The sequence below is a fragment of the Nomascus leucogenys genome, chromosome 6 (genome assembly GCF_006542625.1).
Source record: "Nomascus leucogenys isolate Asia chromosome 6, Asia_NLE_v1, whole genome shotgun sequence".
Classification (NCBI taxonomy): Eukaryota; Metazoa; Chordata; class Mammalia; order Primates; family Hylobatidae; genus Nomascus; species Nomascus leucogenys.
This window is the reverse complement of record NC_044386.1, coordinates 66,606,890-66,615,009: the sequence shown is the minus strand read 5'-3', so window position 1 is coordinate 66,615,009 and position 8,120 is coordinate 66,606,890.

Genomic DNA, 8,120 nt, shown 5'->3' with positions numbered 1-8,120 from the left:
TGTATATATTGGAGCTCATAAACACATGAGCTTCAGCCAGGTGTCTTTAATATCTTCTTCATGCTTATCTTCTCTCTCCTTTTGAAATTCAGACTTCCAAAGGCCAAGAACCATAACGTTTATCTACAGCCTACAAATGAATTATAATTTTAATGGATTGATGCTAAGAAAAATAAAATGGTTTTAAAGAACTTTGTTTTTATCTGTTCCAAAGGAAGGTTTATTCCATATTTTGATTACTGAGAGTGTTTGGATGAGGGGGGAGAACAAACAAAGAGTTTAGTCATCTTTGCTATTGCTTATTTTCAACTTACTGCTTTCACAGTCTTAAAAAACCACCAAAGGATTGTATAATACATCTTCTGAGCAATAAACTGAGAAAAAATTCTTATCGTGTGACAAATCATCTCCACATTCTGCTGAGTTACACTGAAAAAAATAAATTAGGATATGTGTGAGTTGGCAGAAGAAGAGGGAGGATACGCAGCTACGCGGCTTCTACCCTGGGCTTCAGTGGACTGACTACGTATCACATTGTGCCAATACAATGGAAAACAAGTTAACTTTGGCCAAACAAAGCAGGGAACAATCGTGAGAGTGTGAGACCTATGCTGAACTTGTCACTCTGCCCCGCCTGCATAGTCAGGGCCAGATTCCTATCCTGTGCTAATTTATGGATTTTCTCTGGTAGAAAGTAGGATGTGAATCTCACCTCCAATGTGAGTCTGAGATGTTTGATTTAGGGAATTCATGGAAACAGAAATAAAAAGCAACCAACTCACGACCACATTTCTTTTCGTTAAAGCGTCAGCAAGTCTTCAAAGCTGATGTCTCCTGTTTCATGTAAATGAAAAGAAAATCTGATGTCACAAGGCCAGGAAAGTAAACACTATGTTTATGATTAGAAGTTCTTCCAGTGATCTGTTCACGTCCCTGTGTGATCAAATATAGTCTAAACACTGCCTGATGCACCTGGTGACAAAAAGTCCTCCCTGCAAGGGAAAAGCCCCCCACACATAAGAAAAATGTCCACATTACCTGGCCACCCTTCCATCCAGCTGTGCTGCTGTGGGTAGCATAGAATGGCAGGAAGCGTCTCTGGGAATATTTGTCCTACTGCCTTCTCTCCAGTGCTTGAAACTATATCTCTTTCTGTTCAACTAATTAGAGACTTTTTAAAAATTATCAGGACATTTACTTTTCCCTTTACCCCAGTAAGGGTAAGCCTATTCCTATTGTATTGTGTATGCAGATTACCATTCTTTATTTCCATTAGGTTTTGTGCAATTTGATTACCTAAAGGCAAAGATTCTGATTGGAACCAAAGTAAGTTGCTGGCTTGAGTTAGCTGCCACGATGAAAGGAGGGCCACAGGTGCCATTGCAATTGTCACAATGTCTAGTTTTGGGACAACAAAGAGCAGAATGCTAACTGGTACAGAGCGGGCATACTTAGAAGACTGCCAGGGAACCTGAGAGTGGAGAGAAGATTTGTGAAGAGGAAGTGTGTACTATTTTTATCAAGTGCCCTCCTGCAGACAATTGTTGGGTGTTGTAATTCTTGATAGCTGGAATTCTGCAGTGGATGGTCCACTCCCTAATATTCATTTGAAAAAAGTATAGGGCACAGTCCCCCAAAAATTTTGTCCAGGCAAAGTTTTGAATGGAGAAAGGGGTTACTACAAGGCTGGAGTAATCAGGGAAGGCTTCCTGGAATAGGTAGTATTTGGCCTTGAGGTCTGGGTGGAGTTGACCAATAGCATAGAAAAGGGAATGGCATCCCAAATAAGAGGCAGAGAAAAAGCAAAGCCACAGAGATGGGAAAGTTCAAGATTTTTTCAACAAAAACTGAGAAAAGTGGCCTGGCTCCAGGGGAGAACTTCAGGAATATAGCTTATTAAATGCACTTAACAGTAATTGAGACAGAGATGCTTTCCAAGGACTCACTTCTTAATCAAAAACTTGCTTTTTAACCAGAAGTAATGATAATATTAGAAGCACAAGGGTAAATCTAAGACACCAGAAAAGGCTGGTTTGAGTACAAACCCAATAATAAAGACAATATCCATGTGACTGACAAAAAGCTCCAACCCTAGCTCAACCCATTATCCACCTTCTCCAGGCAGATAGCTGAGCAGATGAGGACTGAGGAGGACATTTTACCCCATAGAACAACAGCTGCCCACTCATCTTTCTATGTTTCTCTAGTTAGCCCATGATTAAATTTCTGTATTATTTCACATCTTTTCCATTCTCTTCAAACCTTCAACGATTCAATGAACTTCCACTCCTGAGACAGGTCTGTGAAAAGGAGTTTTAGAAATGAGGTTAATGGATGAATCCAAGTCACTCCCGAGAGCTTGGAACATGTTATCTCTAGTAGCATTTTTTTTTTTTTGAGACAAGGTGTCACCCAGTGTCACATAGGCTGGAGTGCAGTGGCACAATCTTGGCTCACCGCAGCCTCCACCTCCCAGGTTTAAGCAATCCTCCCATCTCAGCCTCCCAAGTGGCTGGGGCCACAGGTGTGTGCCATCACAGTTGGCTAATTTTATTTTTGATTTTTTTTTTTTGTAGAGACAAGATTTCACTATATTGCCCAAGCTGTCTAATAGCATCTTTTCTAAGACTTCTCTTGTCCCTTCCTTCCTTTCGTGAGTTTCTCCTTCCATACTTTATACACACTAACTCCAAGGCTTTCCTCTGACTTGTCTAGTTTTCCACAGTTGTGTGCTGGTAAGCTGGCTCTCTGAAAAAATAAAGCCTTCATTTGTATTGTTGGCTGATTTCTGTGGTGTACATACTTCCACCATGGCAAATTTCAAGCTACTACCATCTTGAAATATGAAACAACCAATCCACAGGAGCAGGCTCTCTGGGTTACCTGTGCTGCATTGTGCAACCTTCTCATTTCTCAGACAACTGTTCCTATGGGCCTCCATTCCCTGGCCTTTGTAGGGATTTTGAGCTTGAAAACAGGGTCAAGACAACCAGGATCAGCTGGCTGAAGTATCCTTAAATCACTCACATTAGACCTGTAGGATGCTAACTACATGTTCTATGGTTCCACCTGTTGGGGCTCACCTTTTATCGCTTACAAAGTTCAATATTCTAGCAGGACCAGGTAATGTTAGGGAAGCACAAAAAGAAGCATTAAAGAGCCTCTTCCCTCCTCAGCAAGTGTCTGGTTCCTTAGCATTCTGGGATATTTCTTGTGCTTGCTTGACAAGAGGCAAGAACGCATCTCTTTTGCACGCTCCATCAGTGCTTGATAAACTTCAATGTATGTACAATTACCTGGGGACCTTGATAAAATGTAGATCCTAATTTAGGAGGGAGGTCAGGATGCTGAGAGTTAGGCATTTTTAACAAGCTCTGAGATGATATGTGTGCTGCTGGTCCAAGGTCTACACTAGCAGTATCTTTAAAACATTCCTCCCACCTGCACCTTCTTTCGCAATAACCAACCGCAATTTCAAGCTCATACTCGCTTCCCTGGCTAACGCCCCTGTCTCCAGGTCCTCAATCCAGTTTTAGCAATGCCCTTAGTCCTTATGCATTTTTAATTTGGTCTATTTATATAGTGTCACTTTTCCCTTTGTGTTCGCATGCACATAATAGCTATTTACATCTTCCCTTGAATCTTCAAGAACAGAGGCTGTGACTTTTTTTTCCCTTTTCCCCTCCGCTTTGAGCCAGGTATGGAGCTCTACATAGGTCACCTCAGGAGAACGGCATTCATAAATGTCAATCAGTGCCATCTGGTGTCTCATTGTCCCTGTTGCTTTCTAAGTCCTTCCCTGATTGACCCTCTTTTCTCTATGCTATGTACTTCTCTTTCTTCCTCTCCAGTGTGTGTCATTGAAAAAGCCAGCAACTGTGGGTTAACCCAATCCATCTCGCATCAGCATGTGAGGCAGAAGAGTGTTAAGAGCCCAGAATTTGGGTCCTTTGAGAAAGTCCTGAATGAGTTCAAATCTCACTTTCACCTCTTCTGTTTGAATCAGTTATTTTGCCTCTCTAAGACTCTTTCCTCGTAAAAAGAGGATAGTGGTGTCAAACTCAAGAAGTTACAGGGTTTGATAAAATAGCTCATGGAAAGCACTTAATACAGTGCCTAGCACAGAGTAGAACTGCGTAGCTTTAAGAAAATTATGTAGGGCAGGGCACGGTGGCTCACACCCGTAATCCCAGCACTTAGGGAGGCCGAGGTGGGCAGATCACCTGACGCCAGGAGGTTGAGACCAGCCTTGCCAACATGGCGAAACCCCATCTCTACTAAAAATAAAAAATAAATAAAAAATAAATTAGCGGGATCCTGTAATCCCAGCTACTTGGGAGGCTAAGGCAGGAGAATCACTTGAACCCAGGAGGCAGAGGTTGCACTGAGCCAAGATCATGCCACTGCATTCCAGCCTGGGTGACAGAGCCAGGCTGTGTCTCAAAAAAAAAAAAAAAAATTATGTAAACTCTCTGCATCTTGATTCCCTCATGGGCAAAATAGGAATAATAGTACCCATCTTACAGGGCATTTGTGAGGATGAAATGAAACCCTGCATGTGGGGGGTGCCTCAAGACTCAACCCACACTATCTCCTCTTGATTATCCCCTCTGCCCAGCCCCCTCTGCCATGTGAGTGGAATTCCTGAGGTTGTTGGCAAATTTCTTGCTCTGGATGCATTTTCTCTCTTCCATGGCCCACTGCTCCCATTCTCTTGGGCTTCCTTCCTTTTCTCCCTTCCCCTTGTGATTTAAATAGATTAGTAAAGAAAGATAAAAGAGTCCAACTTTATCTGAGACCAAGTTCTCACTCTTTTTCTGTCCTCCAGCCAAGGCCTCCTTTCAATTCCCAAAATGCATCAAACCCTCCCACCCTTCACAGAGATCCTCTGCCTGGAATGATATTGCTCCCTCTTCTGTTTATTCCATCCTATTCTACCCCATTTCTAAGGCTGAGCTCAAAGACAGCCTTTGCTAACCAGGTGGTTCCATGCTTCTCAGCATCTATTATAAATAATGTAATTTTTAATAATAATATAATATGTAATGAGTTATGTTTTACTTGTGTGCTCTGCCAGAGCAAGAGTTCTCAAAGTATATGGTACCTGGACCAAGAGCATCAGAATCGCCTGGGAAATTGTCAGGGATGTAACTTCTCCAGACCTACTGAATCCCACACTCTGGATGTGGGGCCCAGCATGGAGGGTTTTAAGCAGCCTTCATGTCATTCTGATGCATCCTGAAATTTGAGCACCATTCGGACCGAGTCTTAACTCCTTGAGGGGCAAGGAGCACACCTGCTTGTTTTATTGCCGCATTCTCATTGTCTACCTCAGCATCCTATGAGAGATATGCACCTGATAAATATTTGTTGGATAAAGGAGTGTATGGCCCATGAACCTGAGGTGGAGCTCTCTGCACCTAGAGGTAGGGGTCATGTTCATTTAGGTTAAAAATAAACTCTCTGTGACATAAAGCCATATGAATCCTGGGAATTTATTTATCCTCAGTCAATGCTGTTGGCCAGGGCCAGCTCACTTAGGGCCTCACAAGACCTCATTAAGGATGTTAGTCTTTATCTTAAGAGAAACTGAAAGATATCAAAAGATTTAGGCTGGGCGCGGTGGCTCATGCTTGTAATCCCAGCACTTTGGGAGGCCGAGGTGGGTGGATCACGAGGTCAGGAGATCGAGACCACGGTGAAACCCCGTCTCTACTAAAAAAAAAAAAAAAATACAAAAAAAAAAAAGATTTAAACAGCGGAAGGCAGGTTTAAAGGTAGCATAGAAGGTGCTATTGCTAAAAGGCCTAAGCTTCAAAGGAGGAGCTTTGTTCCAAAAGGAAGGGGAGCAATGGTGACAAGTGGAGAAAAAGGACTCTGGGGAGTGTGAGAGAAGGAGTATCTGCCCCTCAGAAGGGCTGGTGGGAAAAGACCTTGGGGAGAGACCCGACTAAGCTAAGGCCAAGAGGAAATGGAGGGAGAAGACATTGAAGAAGAGGGCAGAGGGAACTGGGGAGCTGGGGGATGCCCCTGGAGGTGCAGGAACACTCCAGAAGGAGGCAAGGGTGTGTCTGCAGGGAGGAAGGGTGGAGTTCCAGCAGGAAGAACAGCATGAACAATGCAATCCCAACAGTCTCTTGCAGGAAGGTGGGCACCGGGTCTAATGGCAGAGATCAAGGCTTGTGATGGTATCTGCCAGCAGCACGATCTCAGATAAAGTGGCTTACGGCCCATTTAATTTCGAATCAGGAGGAGTTTAGAGTGGCTCAGCATCAAGCAGGTCCTTGTTCTATTAATAGTACTTGGATTCTGCCTTGATTCTTAGAACCTTATACCCCAGATCCAATACAGGTTCTTATCCTCATAAGTTGCTGGATTAGGTTGTGCTTTCTTCTTTGCAGTCCTCCCATTCATGTATTTACCTACTACATGCCTGCTAGTATTCTGAAAACTGGGGTTTAAAATCCTCCTCTTGAATCATATTCTCATGCCTGGGTCCCCTCTTTCTGAAGCCAGATTTCTTTGATGACAACTATCAAGCAAATGACACCTGTTATCATCTCCAGACCTCCAGGGGAGGAGTGCACTCAACCAGGAGCAATGGTCCCAGGATGTCAGCCCATTCCATGGTTTGAGGTCACCAAGAAACACCAGCCTCATGTAGGCACTGGGTAGAACAATGCTTTGCTCACACAGAGAAGAGACAGAGCAAGATCAGCTTCAACAGTAGGCATCACTCCCCCATGGCCAGCAGCTGATGCACGGTGAGTATCTGCACACTCCTCTCATGCTGCAAGCAAAGGACTCAGCTCTCTCCATGTTGGAATAGATGTCGTAGTGTGGTCGGCCAGGTACCAAATGATACACCGGCTTAGGCAAACACAAGAGTCCATATTGAGTGAAAAGGGAGGTATTCCCACACAAGGTGATAAGCCCAGCACAGCTGTGAGGGCTCTTTAAACTGTCGGTAAAGAAGTGCTCCAGGCCCAAAGCTCATTCTTATGTGTCCAGGCAGACGTCTCAGGACTGCATGCACGTGACGGCCTTTCCCAACAATTATCTCACAGAATCTTGCAGGGCTTACAGTTAAAGGAAGTCTTTAGGGTCATTCCATCTACTTTCCTATCCATGTCATTTCGTCCATTGTCTATTTAGATTTGGCTGCCAGACATCATCAGGATGCTCAGTTAGCTGGCCCAACTCTTATGCTATGTGCCAGTGAATTTACCCAGTTACCAGCCATCCCTGGGTCTGGTCCAAACAGCTATTACATCACATTTTTGACACTTGAGAGACTGAATATACAAACAAAAAAAATGGTCAGACCACATATGTCAATAGAACTCTGATGCTCAAGCTCTGCAGCAAGCAAAACCTCAACCTCTAGCCATCAGCCCAGAAAGGTCAGGACTTGGTCAATGACTGTCAGATTCCCTCCTTTTTTATCCCTGCTTCCATCTCAGGACCAGCCAGAGAAAGCCAAATATGCTTTCCAAACCAATCACATAAGACACCCTGCTTCTAGTTAGCCTACCTCTAGCTTCCTCATGCCAACAACCTCCAAGCAGAGCACACCGGGAATTTCTTTTTTTCACTATAAAACTTTCCTACTCCCCTGCCTGCCTCTGAGTCTCTGCCAAACGCCAGTGATGGTGGCTGGCTCCCTTGTTATAGCCAGCTCTGAATAGCCTCTGTTTGTTCTCAAGTGGTGTTCATTTACATCCAAATTCATGGACAATAAATTAAATGAATTTGGAATGATCTCCTAGACATCACGGATGTGGTGGGAGGAAACATGTTGAAAGTAGTCTGAGGTGAACAAAAGTGCATTTTTAAAAAGATACTTAAGTTGATATGGAAACCCGTGGTCAGGTGGATTCCCATACGACAAAGAACGTTTGGTTAGGGAGAAAAGGAAAGAGAAAGACACATGCTGTTTCTAGAGAATATGCTGTAAGCCACCGAGCCAGGTTAAAGATAAAGGAAATATATTCATAATATAGATTATAGTGCTGGCAAAAAGACAAATTTTGATAAAACACGTGACTTTGAATTATCTATTAGAAATCTATTTTTTTCCAAAATAATCAGATGTATTTCTGACTTTTTTAAAAATATTT